The 15,155-nt window shown below is 36.8% G+C and overlaps 1 protein-coding gene across 1 annotated transcript in view; it reads right to left on the bottom strand.

The window, feature by feature from the left end:
* Positions 1–15,155, bottom strand: part of cacna2d4a (calcium channel, voltage-dependent, alpha 2/delta subunit 4a) — a 791,862-nt gene that overhangs the window by 390,358 nt on the left and 386,349 nt on the right. The gene's annotated exons all lie outside the window — the stretch shown is intronic.

The following is a 15,155-nucleotide window of genomic DNA, read 5'->3' as shown; positions in this document are numbered from 1 at the left end:
CCTCCATAATGTTTAGAACAATTTTTTTCTTGATTTCCCCCTCTGCTGCAGTTTCAAATTAAAAAAAAAAAAAAATTCAGATGTGATTAAAGTGCACATTCCAGACTTTCATTTAAGGGTATTTGTATACAATTCAGTCACACCATATAGGAATGGCAATACTTTTTCTACATGGTCCCCCCATTTCATAGCACCATAATACTTGGGACATAGCAACGGCAGGTATATTAAAGCATTCATATTTAGTCCTTTGTTGCATGTCCCTTGCATGCAATGACTTCTTGAAGTCTACAACTCATAGACATCACCAGGTGCTGAGAATCTTCTCTGGTGGTGTTCTGCCAAGTCTCTAATGCAGTCATCTTCAGCTCCTGTGTTTCATGGACTTGTTCCCTCACGTTTTGTATTCAGCATATGGAAGGCATGCTCAATTGGATTTAAATTGGGTGAATGGCTTGGACAATCAAGAACTTTACATTTATTAGCTTTGAAAAACTTAGTAGTACATTTGGGATCATTATCTTGTTGTAGGATGAAGTACTATCCAATGAGTTTGGAGGTATTTACTAGAACCTGAGCAGATGAGATGTTTCTAAACACCTCAGAATTCATTGTGCCACTGCCGTCAGCAGTTACATCATCAATGAAAATAAGTGTGCCAGTACCTGAGGCAGCCACACATGCCCCAACCATATCATCCGCACCACCATGTTTAACAGACGAGGTGGTCTACTTTGGATCTTGGGGAGTTCCTTTTCATTCCACACTTCCCATTACTCTGATGCAGGTTCATCTTTGTCTCGTCTGTCCACAAGACCTTTTTTCTGGTCTATTAAGTACATTTTTCTCAAACTGTAATCTGGCCATCCTCTTTTTATGGCTAACTAGTGGTTTGTATCTTGCAGTGTGGCCTTGGTATTTTTGAAGTCCTTTGCAGATAGTCATTTCTGACACACACATCTGCCTCCTGAAGACTGTTTCTGATCTGTCAGACAGGCATTGGGGGCTTTTTCTTTACCATAGTGAGGATTCTTCTGTCATCAGCAGTGGAGGCCTTCCTTGCCTACCAGTCCATTTGCACTTACTGAACTCACCAATGCATTATTTCTTCTTACTGATAGTCCAGATAGATGAATTTGGTAACTGTAAGGCTTTACCGATGTCTCTAATGGTATTATTCTTGTTTTTTAGCCTCATAATGGCTTCTTTGACTTTCATTGGTACAGCTCTTGTCTACATGTTCAAAAATGGCAACCACAGATTCCAAAGGGTAGAAGCAAGCTAAGGTATCTTATGAAGCATTGAAACTCACCTGAGCCATCACAAACACCTGTGACGCCAATTGTCACAAACATTAGGGTGCCCTGATATGGGGGAGCATGTATAAAAAGTGCTGTCATTTCTATATGTTGTGACCAAAATGTATTCAAATACCCTTAAATGAAAGCCTGCAATGTGTACTTCAGTCACGATGTCTGAATTGTTTGGTTTGTAACTTCAAACTGTGGAGCAGAGGGGGAAATCAAGGAAAAATGTATTATATATAAATAAAAACTATACAGGTACACGTATTATATAATATATATTGTTTACATATTAACACTGCCAGTCAATGAAATAATACAAAATAAGAAAAGGCAAATATTTAATATTTGTAACTGGCTTGATAGTTTCCTAGCAATGTGAAATAATTTATTTTAACATCCAGTATTTTTCAGATGGAATCTCTTGACTTCTGACATTGAATATAGAACTTAAATATAAATTAATTAACACGCATAAATTCAAGACCCCTAATAAAAAGTAACACATTTCAATTGTGTAAAACTGTCGAAATAAATTTAAGGCTATGGATACTTTAATAAAGCAGCTTAAGCATTTTACAAATACAAGCCTTTGGAACGAATACAGTTAACTTGTACAATTTTATACTATATTATGTAATATGTTGAGTGCTGCAACTTGCCTTTGGAGTCTTGCCTTAGGAACACCCAGTGGAAGTAGCAGCAGTAGCCCTGTCAGCGGGGGGAGGGAAAGCTCAGCAGGCAGATATAAGTATTATCAAGAAGCATCCTAACTGCTTAGTCATTAAGTAACTCAGCTCCACAACGCAGCGGTGATGGTTGCCTACATTGCAGAAGGTGAAAATGTTTTAAAAAGAAAGGTGAATGCAATGCAAGGTGCTACACGATGCAATAAGAATTTTGTTTTGATGTGCAATGGATAAATGTACAGAAGAGAAAATCAGTTTGTGAATTACCACTTTTAACACTGAGTCCCGTATCCGAGACAGTAACACGCTAGCATTGCTCATTAGAAATTCAGTATTCACTGTAATCCAATAAAATAGTTTTCCTCTTTAGCAGAACAGTAATCAAGTGTGGCAAAATGGTTAGGACTACAGCCTCCTGACTACAGGACACTGGGTTCAGTTCTAAACTCAGTCACAATCTGTGTGGATACTGCATATTATCCTGTGTTTGTTTTGTCTTTTAATCCAAGTACTCTGGTTGTGTTTGCTTGATTAATTGGCAACACTAATGAGTGAATGTGGATGTGTAAGGAACCGCCTCCTGCACTCCATCCTGATTTTGATTCTCTTGTGATGTGCTCCAGCTCCCATTGATTCTAACACTTGGTTAGGTGGGTATAGTCTAAAATGGAGAACAATAGCTAGCGTATTATGAGCTTTGAAATATTTTTTGGTAAATGATGAGATGGACAGACAACTTATCTTTAGGATTTCATACATTTTCCTCTAAATGTACTGGATTCAGATTGCCTAACAAATAAGAGGGAAATAAACTCTTATAATAAAAGGTACAATGTGATGCAACAAAATGTTGTGCTATTTCAGTCAGTCAAATTCAGTTTTATGTAAAAAGTGGAAGCATGTGCACTTTCTTACTTAGGGAGGGTGGTGACCTGATTGTAACCAAAAGTTACATGTGTTAAATACCACTACATTGGTCAACTTAAGGGCTATCAATATTAATCAGTGAGTGAGTGTACATTTTTACTGAGCTGATTTCATGAAAAACCAAACAGTATCACTGTTTACATTTTTAAATGAATCTGATATTAGTCTTCCATGAACCGTCATGCTGGAAACCCCAATTATTTAATGGTTTTAGGTTAGGAAGGGGACACGGATTGTGAAGAAATGAACAGTGGTGGTAACATTAACTTAGTATTTATTCTGTTATGTATATCATCATATAAGCCAACAGCACATTACAAAAGCTGCACATTTTTTTACTATAAATGTATAAAGGTTGTATAAATAAGACAGAGCACATGGATATCCTATGTCTCAAAAGGCTTCTCCACTGCACTGTTTCTGTTAACACACTTTAAATTCAAGCTTCTTTTTTTTTTGTGCAGACCAGACTGAAAGAGTCGACTATTGTACCACAAAGCTGTGCCTCCTAATCCCATTGAGCCATCTGAACAGAACTCAGTGTGGCAGCTGACTATCACAGTCCCTACGGAGAATTTTTGCACTCTCAAAGCTAACAAAAGCCAGCATTAGGATTTAGTTTTCTGAGGTATTCAGCTTTCGTTCTCTATTGCAAAAAGAATTGTAAGGAGAATAAATAAATCAATGCAAGGGCTCACTGACATAGGGCAGGAATATAACATCATTCATGACTGCCTCAGTACAGGCTCATTTATTAAACTATTTTGACAACATATTTGCTGCACAAATTTTTCTTTCAGAGCTTAATAACATAACTATAGTGATAAAAAATATGTGTAGTGTGCAACTGTATCCTTGTCTGTGAGTTTAACTCAGTTTGCAATATTCATTTTATATACAATATGAAGGCAATTAATAAATTAAGACATTTATATATTGTGGAGACCACCACAGGGCGCACCTTCATATACATATGCACATGCACTGTGGATACTAGGGGGAGTAACTGAGTCCCAGCAACTTGAAAGAACTACACATGCAAAAGGCCTGGCTTCAAATCACCCCTTGTATTAAATAGGCTTCTTACCCAAAACAAAGTACTTCACCTTTCTTTTCCATCTTATTTTTTGTCCTCCACTCCTCCCCAGCAAGCTTGGTGTCTTCTCCACACCCGACTCCGATCCCTAATTGAGGTGAGGTGTCTCCTTTTATTCCAGACCTGAGAGTACTTCTGGAGACCCTACACTATGTGGTGGAAGTCCTTAGTGGTCAGTTGGAGGCACCTCAAGAAAGGGACACTTACTCTTGGCAGCTCTCTCTAGCAGCACCTATGGCACCCAACTGGGATGCCCAAATGGACTACAGCTCCAAAGTTGACCTACGGGTGTGCACATGGGCACTTCAATAATGGGATGCTGCCACTTAGCACCTTTGGGGGATTATGTAGCCGTGATAGGCAAACTCCCCCTGACCTTCCACTACAGTATTCCTCCAGAGAAAGGGAGCAACAACCATTCTGGTTAGGATATCCATCCACTTAGAGCCTCAATCCACTTAATCCAATCCACAAAGGCCTTTTTTGGTGAACAAGTTATGGATTAAAAACGTACAGTTTTTCTGCAGCAATGAAAGTTACTGAAGCCTTGAAAGACTTGAAACAATTCCCACAGGTGTCCCAAGTTTTGCTGATTACTTATAAACCTCTCTATCTATATAAAAGAAGTGCTGGAACTAATTGTGTACTACACACTAGGAAGTATTATTTAGTTAATATTACACTGTATATTGCTATCATACTGGCCAAAAAAAACCATAACTGTTCAAAGTGTAGGTCCAGAAACAGGTCTGGCGACGCACAGCCACAACAGCATCAGAAGACAGCTTGTGTGGCAGGTGCCTCACAGGACAGTTGTCAAAGTCACTCTCAATTATGAAGTGAAGACTTTGCGCCGCAGGTTTGACTGGTCATGTGGCAGTAAGAAAGCCCATCCATCCATCCATTTTCCAACCCGCTGAATCCGAACACAGGGTCACGGGGGTCTGCTGGAGCCAATCCCAGCCAACACAGGGCACAAGGCAGGAAACAATCCTGGGAAGGGTGCCAACCCACCGCAGGACACACACAAACACACCCACACACCAAGCACACACTAAGGCCAATTTAGAATCGCCAATCCACCTAACCTGCATGTCTTTGGACTGTGGGAGGAAACCGGAGCGCCCGGAGGAAACCCACGCAGACAATGGGAGAACATGCAAACTCCACGCAGGGAGGACCCGGGAAGCGAACCCGGGTCTCCTAACTGCGAGGCAAGTAAGAAAGCCATTGCTAAAATTGCAAAATAAGAAAAAAAAAAGATATGCCTGAGCCAGTAATCACCACCAGTCTCAATGTACTCTGAAAATAAGGCATAGAACAAATAAAGAATTGAAGATATGGATACTGCACAGTTGTTAAGCTGTACTTGAAGCTGTTGTCCTGCAAGGCACCTATCACACAAGCTGTTGACAAGATTACACTTTCAGAAAGTATCCACAAAGTTAGACTATGAGGTACTCACAACACCTGCTTAAATATGGTCACACTAATGACATAATTCATGCAATTTCTGGGGACATGGCCCCGACAGTTTCTATTAAAAATAAAATGGCATTGCCAATATTTTAAAGCAAAATAGTAAATAATTCCCACTATGTAAAAACAATGGCTTACTACAGAAACAATATTTCAGAATTTCAGAAATGTTCACACAAAAAAATGTATAAGCTTGACAAAAATTTATAAAAAAATCATAATCATACAGTGAGAGGTTGAACAAATTGTGGCAATGTGGAAACATCATACTATAGATGACAAATGTCATAGACAAAAGAGAAGCATGACGAGATGACAAGACATTAACTAAATAAAACAGTCAACACTGATGATAACAAAATGTTGAACACTTCACACACACTGAAATAAATTACTATTCAAAAGTTTATAAACTTCAAAGATAATCTTCACACAAACAGCTTGGGCCTTCTCAGTTCACAGATTTGCATTGTAACTGTCGACGGCTAATTTCAAAGTCACAACCTTTGGATTTTAAAGGCCTTTAGAATCTTCTTCATTGTCAGTGTGAGCTAAATGAGTAACTCCATTATCTCTAGGCATAAGGACAGACTATAAGCAGGGCACAGTGGACTGCTTCTTGGTGATGTCAGTCTCTCCCTCTCTCTCTTACGCAGCCTCCAACTCCCACTGACACCACAATGACAAACATCTTGATAGAGCAGAAATAGCTTATTAAATGTTGAGTTATATCCTAGTGTCCTGTAATGAAGTTCTTTTCTCATAAAACAAGCATGTTAGTGAAATGCAGTGTTCACCAGCACACTTGTTCTGTGCAGATGGTTTTCCATCATTTAGAATTATTTATGTTAATTTGCCTTTGAAAGACATAAAGTTATCTGGAGTAAAATTACCAGTCAACCCAACTACTTGTTTATATACTGGAAAATAATGTTTTCTAGTTTGCAATCTTTAGCAAATCCCCCAGTATTTTATTTATTTTTTTTATTCATTAATGGCTTATACAAATTATCACGAGTGCTTTTTACCACTTTTGAGTAAATGTTTTGTAGTTGGTGTATTTACTTTTAGCCTTTTGTAATTCCATTAGCACTTTACTGTCTACAAAATTCAAATCTCAAAATTGTCAAATATTTATTTGATATGATCTATACATACAGCCGGGTTTTGCCCTCCCCAACAAATGAATACCTCAAAGTACAGGTTTTGTATTAATTAAATTGGAAGAAAGAAAAAAAGCCTTGCAGCTTGGAGTGATCAGGAAAAAACAACATTTCAATGGAGTAGGCAAAAATCACAATTGAAAAATTAGCCAAGGTCAAAATTCCAGTACTGTATAGGGAAAGCAAATGTTCAGTTTCAAAAAGAATGGTGAAAAATCCCAGAAAAAATCAGGAACTCTAACAAAATTCCTAAGCACAAGTAGGAGATTCTTTTGTTTTTCACCCCAAAACTAGGATGCCAAAAGAGCTGCCCCACCATCTTTGTGGCAATGTCAACATGCATCATGACAACAGAATTGAATAACTGAAAATGGACATTCAACCGGCAAACATAATGACACAGTAATGAAAATGACCTAACCAAAGGCCAAAATAAAGTGGCAAAAATGAAGAAAGATCAAGTGTAACAAATGTAAAGCACAGATTCATAGGTTTAAGATGATAGCCATAATTACTGTTCATCAGACCCTCCAACCTGCAGGGAAAAGGGTTGGTGGCAGAATTGGCAGTCCAGCCACCATAAAAAACCTCACACTGTTCCATTCCATCTGAACTAGTGTGGTGCTGAGGTGTCATCTGTTGCATGGCTGCACTCGAGTCCTAATCTGGGATGCTGAGTTGGGTCGTCATGTGCTGGGTGCGGCAATTCACTGTATCATTGCATGCTCCTAACTTCTCTCTCAAGAAATGTGCATTTGCATTAAACAAAGCTTGCTATTTTTTCATTTTTTTGCTGAAGTCTACTGGAAAAGATAAAATACAGTTTAACAGATGTACTATGAAAGCCAAGAAGTCAAAATTTAACAATGCTCGAAAACGGCTTTGAAGTGCTTAATTAGAAGGCATAGAAAATAATACTTATTACCATACATCAACTCCATCAATGTGGAATAAACAAATATTTCATCCTCTAAAAAGAAAGGTTACATAACATGACTAGTCTTATTCTTGTCGTCATGACCATGTTGATTTAATACAGTCAGACAGTTTTTTCTTTTAATCCACTATTGCTGTTTTTGGCAATGAGCACAATAATCAGGGAATGATTCAAGACTCCATGGATATTTATAATGGCCTTCAGAGAATGTCTAATCTAAAACATTTAGCTCAATAAAAACATACATGCCCAGGCACAATACCAGATAACAAGTAAAGCAACAAACAAAGGGAAGTTTAGAAATTTTGATGAGGATGTATATAGGCATATCATATGCATTGCTAATGTAGAGGTCTATTTGGTGACATATAAAGCAACTTTAGGATAAATCTTATAAAAAAAATATGTATGGTCTCATGCACTTCAATTCAGTATAGCTTTCTAAAAAATGTCCACTTGTGCCTCCACAGCATAAAGAAAAAAGCTTGCTTAGGTAAATAAAGGCTTTTTTTCAACTAGAAAGACCACAGTTTTACCGCACCTTATGATAAAGTCATAATAATCAGCAAAACAATAAAATATAAAAACTGGCTTTGAGATGTTTCCTGTCCTACATTCTTTGCTGCTGGGCCCTCTGTGACCCAATATAGGAACAAAGCAAATTTATTAAAACAGAACAATGGAGGAAATAAACTGAAACGAAGTAATCCAATATATCTTAAATCCAGATGTAGAAAACAAGCAAAAAATGTCAATATTTTCAATACCAACCAGCTGCTTCAAACTTTACATTCCCCTCACAAACTTACCTAGTATAAATAATCGACTATAGGGCATAGATTGGCATAGAACAAAACAGAATTGGACAAAATAGCGTAAAACAAAACACGAAAAGTGCTACATCTGAAAGTTACATAAACCTGCTGCTACAAAGATCCTACAGCTGAACATTGCATCCACAGCTTTACAGAGCCTTCCTTGTCTACCAGTGACAGCATCAGGACATCCTTCACCCATTTGCAAAGCAGATTTTTCATCTTTGTACATTTTCTAACTTTCTGAACCACTTCAGGATTGAAAGGAGCTAGTGCCAGTCCATTATAAGACACATTTTAATTTCAATTTTAAACAGGAAGACTTAAAGTAAAAGGTAATCATTCAGCATTAAATGGTGTGTGTACTCTGCAACAAAAGCTTAGAAGAATGTGGAAAAATATTATTACCACACAATTTACCATTAAAATAAAATCAAGCAGTCAGGCTATAGTGGTGTACTATTTAGAGTAGTAATGAATGGTGGCAATCTAGTGTTTCAATTAAACTTGAAGGAGGTAAATAAATTTGCATTCAAATAAGCAGGAAAAATTGTAGTTAGAGAATGCAGAAAAGAGCTAGTGTAATTCTACATGAATAACTTTTAAATAAAATGTGATGCTTTTAAAATGAGTGATAGGAATGCCTTGATATGTTTCTATTTTAAATCAGCATTGCCGACAACAATTCAAGCTTTGAAATATGCATAAACCAAAAAAGAGGAAATCTGTTTCATTCGTTCATACTGTATGTGAAGTTCTGTAATACATTCAAAATAGTAATTGTCATATATTTAACACTGCGGTGGGTTGGCACCCTGCCCAGGATTGTTTCCTGCCTTGTGCCCTGTGTTGGCTGGGATTGGCTCCAGCAGACCCCCGTGACCCTGTGTTCGGATTCAGCGGGTTGGAAAATGGATGGATGGATGGATATATTTAACAGGGCTCATTTTATTCAGATTTCTAGGAAGAGATTATTTATTGGCAGTCACATTGTCATTTGTATAATTAACTTCGTTTTTAATGTATAATAGATCCTACTTAAATTTTAATTGGTGTTTTTAATAACCATTAACTTGAAAACATGGCACAAGAGATACAGAGTGTAAACAAAATAAGTAATTGTTATTATTTGGTTTTGTTTTGAATGTTTTTCACATTCTTTCTGCTTCTTGTCAACAATATTCATTCAAAGGTTTTTGTGCTCAGAAACTTTGCTGGTTTTCTGATTTTGTCTGTTAGGATTCACAGTCTTGAATTTCTTTCTTGCCAAGACTGGCAGAGACAGAAAGTGCCTCAAAGGCAGGCAAAATGGCAAAAAGTAAATGTGCTATTTTATATATATTTGGCTTCCAAAATACATATTAATTGGTAATACTTCAGAATAGGTAAGCTATTCTTTCAGTCATTACTGATATGTAACAAACACTTTGGATTTACTAGAATCTACAAGGAAGGCACCATTAGAAACATTAGTATTGGCCTACCTGTTGTGCAATTTACAAATATCTATTTGCATTATGTAGTGAATACATACTGTAACTACAGATACATTGACTAACGCATACACTATAGCATGCCTATGTTGTAAAGTACATGACATAGTGTAACATTTTCAAACCTGCTTAATCCAATTTAGGGTCATACAGGACTTCAGCCTATCCTGACTGCTCAGGGTGAAAGGTGGGGAACAGCCCTGAACTGGGCACCAGGCTTTTACAGGGCCCAATCATGTACACACCCACACTCACACAGGGTACAATTTGAGAGTCACCAAATAAATTCTGGGGATGTGAGGAGAAACCCTGTATACTTGTGGAAAAATCCACACAGACATGAGTAAAATGTGCAAATGGGAGCAGGATTCTAAGCCAGCATGCTGGCTGTATGGGGTGGCAGCGCTCATCCCTGCACCTGCTGTTGTAAACTGTTACCATATTACTTTTTAAGTTATTTTGTTTAAGAGTCAAATGCTCTTCACTTTTTTTCTTTTTTTTTTATAACCATCTAAAGTGATACAGAATAATAATACAAATAAAAATATAAACAGGTCTACTGTGTTGTGTGCAGCCATATATCCAAACAGAAATGTACAAGACAGGTGCTCCAGGCTTCTGTGTTCCGCTCACAGTCAGTGTGGAATTTATGGATTATCCCAGTGCTCTTTTAAATTTCATTTTGTATAATTCAGCTTCCTATCCCCTGTCCTAAAGACATGCACATTATCTTAACTGAAGCTGTGTGACTGAAGCCTGTGAGGGGACTGGTTTTTGTCTTGTGTGGAACTGCTTAATAATACTTGAAGCTGTAATGAAATAAGAAAATACAGAGATGGACGGATGGATGGATGGATGAATGGATGAATAAAATAAACTGGTCAGTCTCTGTTGTTTTAAAAGCATGGATTTCAATGGTCATTAATATGAAAAAGAAAGATATCTGCACAGAGCATTGTGTGGCCAGATCACAGTGTCATTATATTGGCACTACTACTACTACAATAAAGGTAGGCAGATATTTGGCCCTTTTAAACACAAAATCTCTTACAGAAAAAAAAGATACATTATTGTGCAGTATATTTATATATATATATATATATATATATATATATATATATATATGTATCATGGTGCTGCAGTTGTTAGTTCTGCTGTCTCTCCAGTGCTTGACTCCTGTCTGTGTGGAGTTTACAAATTCTCCATGTGTCTGCATACATTTTTCTCTGGGTACTCTGGTTTTTCAATAGTAGCCCATGATGTCCACAATACACTAATTGCTGATTGTAAAGCAATGCCCAGTGTATGGTTGGCTCCTGCCTTGTGGAGGTTGCACTTCTGGGAGGCTCTCTCGCACTGGGTTTCATGATGGATGTGTATTATATATTATGTCAGAGACTGCTAGCAACAGCTGGTACCATGTTAGTAGTTCATAACATGGGCAGTGCCAAAGATAACCTCAGAAAAAGTCATGAAACCAAAGGCAGATGTTAAAATAAAGTTTTTTTGTTAAGAACATAACTCAAAATCCACAAATACAGTGATACCAAAGAAAGTTCAGCAGCAAACACAAATAATAAACAAAAACAGTTATCCACAAGGACCCCGAAATAATCATAAGCTAAACCAGCCAAGCAATCAAAAAGGAAAAACAAAAATAATAAGAGCAAATATATATATATATATACTATATATACCAAAATAAGTATGGTATATATACAAAAAGGAGTCCGAACTACCAAAAATTACAAAAATATCAACATGCAAAAGAGAAGAAAATCAGGCTCAGTTCCAGCCAAACAAGTGTGCACCTGCCCAGGTAGCAAGGAAAAAAAACATCCAGCTAGGAGTTATAATTCTGTCTTTACAGAGACCAATTAATGTATAATCAGCCAAAGAACTATTAAATCAGAACTCACCAAATCTCTCAAAAGCTCTAACCATAACACGTCAACCCCAATCTTCTTCTTTATTGACAATTTTTACACTCTGTGGCATATTACTGCCTTCTTCTGTACTGGAAGAGTTAATACTCCTTACATATGTTTATATAATCCTGAACATTTTAAAAATTGTAATACTTTATTGTATATCTCTTCTCTAATAATAGACCTTTCTAATATATATATATATATATATATATATATATATATATATATATATATATATATATATATATATATATATATATATTTAACTTAGGTCTAGAATACCTAAAGACATTATCGGTCTTTTCAGCCAGACTCTTTACTTCATATTTTTTACATGGCAATAAGACAGGTGTACCAGACTCTGTTGTTAGACATTCCCTACAGTTCCCATCTGGTATTTTCCCTATTAATTATAGATTACCATTTAACCCACAGTGACCTATCATTAATCTGTTTATAACATTAAAATCCCTTCTGTGCTTCTCTATAAAGATATTTTCATAAGCTGAATTCTGAATCCGGAATAGATGCTTAGGTGTATTTACCAATTTCCACCTTTCTTGCCATAATTTCCCACTCACTGTGATAGCTATTATCTGTTTTACTTGAAGCTTTCCTTCACATCCTATCAACCACTTCTTTTTCAACTATATCTACATGTGCTGGAACTCACAAAAACCCTACTGTAACACCCTGGTTGTATAGAACCCATAACATATACATGATTTCCATAATCAAATCAGGTCTTGATTTACATTGATAATAAACCAGCCATTAAATCTGAACAATACTGCCACTATCGTATAAAATACCATCGTATTTTTTCTACCCAAACTAATGCCAAAAGTATAGCCATTAATTCTACTGAAAAGACTGATAAATAGTCTAAGTTTCTCTTCATGATAGTTATATTGAAATTAGGAACGTACACTTTTACTCCTACTTGCCCACAGTCTGGACATTTAGAACCATCACCAAACCCAAAGCAGGAGACCAAGGCTTTTAAACTCCTATGCCGCGGCCCATTGCAGACTAGAATATCCCAAGTTCAAAGTAGGTGAATCCAATGAACCAGTAGCTACACAATTACACATAAACGCATTTACATCTACTGTCTGTCATTGGCCCTTGGGTAATTACATATTTTATTTTCTATACTAAAATAAAATGAAAATTTTACTTTTCCAGGGAAACGTACAATTTATATTTTAAACTTGATGTCCCCCTTCCTTAACATGTTATAGCCGCGCAAGCGCGCAACACAGATTTGAAGCTGAAACCACCGAATATAGTAGGGAAAAGGTGGGATAGACGCGCGCAGGCGGAGTTGCACATGAACTGAGAGTATTGTAGACCGGGATAAAGTGTGAAACTATGTAAGTAAAACCATCATTGTTCTAAAAATTAGCGTCACATGAAAATAATCTGAACGTTGCATGGACAAAACCAAAGGCACCCTTTAATTACATTTTAAAAACTTGCATCATAGTAACGCGCTTCTTCTCAATATGCCCCTGCTTTTTCGGCCAACTCATATCAGTAAGTGAGCCGTGGACGGTTCTCAGACCGGTACATACTGTGTATTATATAAGGAATACCAAAAGTGTTGTGTAACTTCTTCAATTTAAACGTGTATAGGTGCAACATAGTTTGGAAATCCTTTGGAGATGTATAATTTTTACTTTTTCAAACTGACATTCTTATGACATCTGGTGAGCACACACATAGTACATGGATTATGTTTAATTCAACTAATGTATAGTTCTTGAGGATTGATGCTGTGCCACTTTAGGCTAAGGTAAAGTTCAGAGCCAATAAAAACATACCGATGCACAGCATGCGCCTCTTCAATCAAACTAATCAGGTCAACAGTGCAAGCTGGATAATCAGTGGTAGAATGTGGCATTTAATTTCTTGGTACAGTATAGTTAAATGTGCAACATTGCCCTCTAGAGAGAATAAGTGGTAATTGCAACAGGAACCGTGTGTGTTTGTTTGTGTGTGTGTGTGTGTGTGTGTGTGTGTGTGTGTGTGATGTTAGAATAAAATTCCCCACATGCTTGTTTAAAGAACGTTTTGGAGTTCCTCTTCATTCATTTAAAACGCAGTGACCTGTTTCATTTCCAGTAGTTTATGAGGCACAGTCACATATTAAGAAGTTAATGAGCTTCATTAAAGGCTATAAAGCCTTTAAACCAAATTTTGTGGTAGCACACATACCCCAGCAGTGCATAGAAATACACAAGAAAACAAAAAAGTTACAAATCCTAAATACACCCTAAAAAAGGAACTCCTGAAAGAATCAAGTCCACTTCCCAAAGCCGCATTTCTAATTTTATAGCCGAGTGAACTAAAATAGCCTAGTGCCTAATTAAATCACTTCTGCATGGCTAATCTCCCAAACAACTGCTAGGACTTCAAATCACATAAGGAAGAGGTAAAATATACAGATAAGAGTAAACCAGAAAGATAAATTTTCAAAAATGCAAGACATTAAAATTTTTTGATGACACAAATACCTAGATGTTTGTATCTGTATTTCAAGCATAATGCATCATTTGGTTGCATCTTCCTTAATAGCTTTATTAGTAGTCCTTTAGCATTACTCACAAAAAGAGACTTATCTTAATTGTAGCATTTTAATTTCAAATGAAATGCTAACTCATTAAAATACAACTATATTACTTTGCATTTATTATGGGATTGTACCTTTAATTTGTTGGCTATGCTGACAAATAATTTCATTTACAGTATTGAATCTTTGCCTGAAATCCCAAATATTGAAATGGTGACATCGTGTGGCATTTAGCATTGCTGCCTCAGTTTTTTCGCTTGGTCAAAAGGCACTCTGCCATGTTGCCTGTGTAAATCGCCTCACTGTGTCAAGGTGGCCTCCTGCTGCTGTCAGGATAGGTTTCAGTGTTTTTTTGCATTTCAGTAAACATTTTTTAGGTTGATAAATTATGTCAAATTGTCCTGGCACACATGTACAAACTCAAATGAGGGACAGATTTAAAGGTTAGATCCTTCCTTGGGTGTGGCAAGTTGAGCTCTTGCTTTCTCTCCATGCTGAATGACACAGTTGTTTGAAGATTCTGGATCAATGAGCTATATTTACTTGTTATTTTTGGGATTTGCACTCTTTGGAGGGGATTAACAATAGATCATCCATAGCAAACAATTATGAAAGCACTGTGTAGCGCAACTGATCGCACTGTTGCTTCACGGATCCAGCTGCCTGGGTTTGAATCTCATACTTGGTCACTGGCTATATGGCTTTCTTCCTTTTTCTTATGATAATGTTTTTCCTTCCACAGTGTA

Source organism: Erpetoichthys calabaricus, chromosome 18, assembly GCF_900747795.2.
Source record: "Erpetoichthys calabaricus chromosome 18, fErpCal1.3, whole genome shotgun sequence".
In the NCBI taxonomy this organism is placed as follows: Eukaryota; Metazoa; Chordata; class Cladistia; order Polypteriformes; family Polypteridae; genus Erpetoichthys; species Erpetoichthys calabaricus.
Note: the sequence above shows the minus strand (reverse complement) of the source record. Positions and strands in the feature narration are given on the sequence as shown.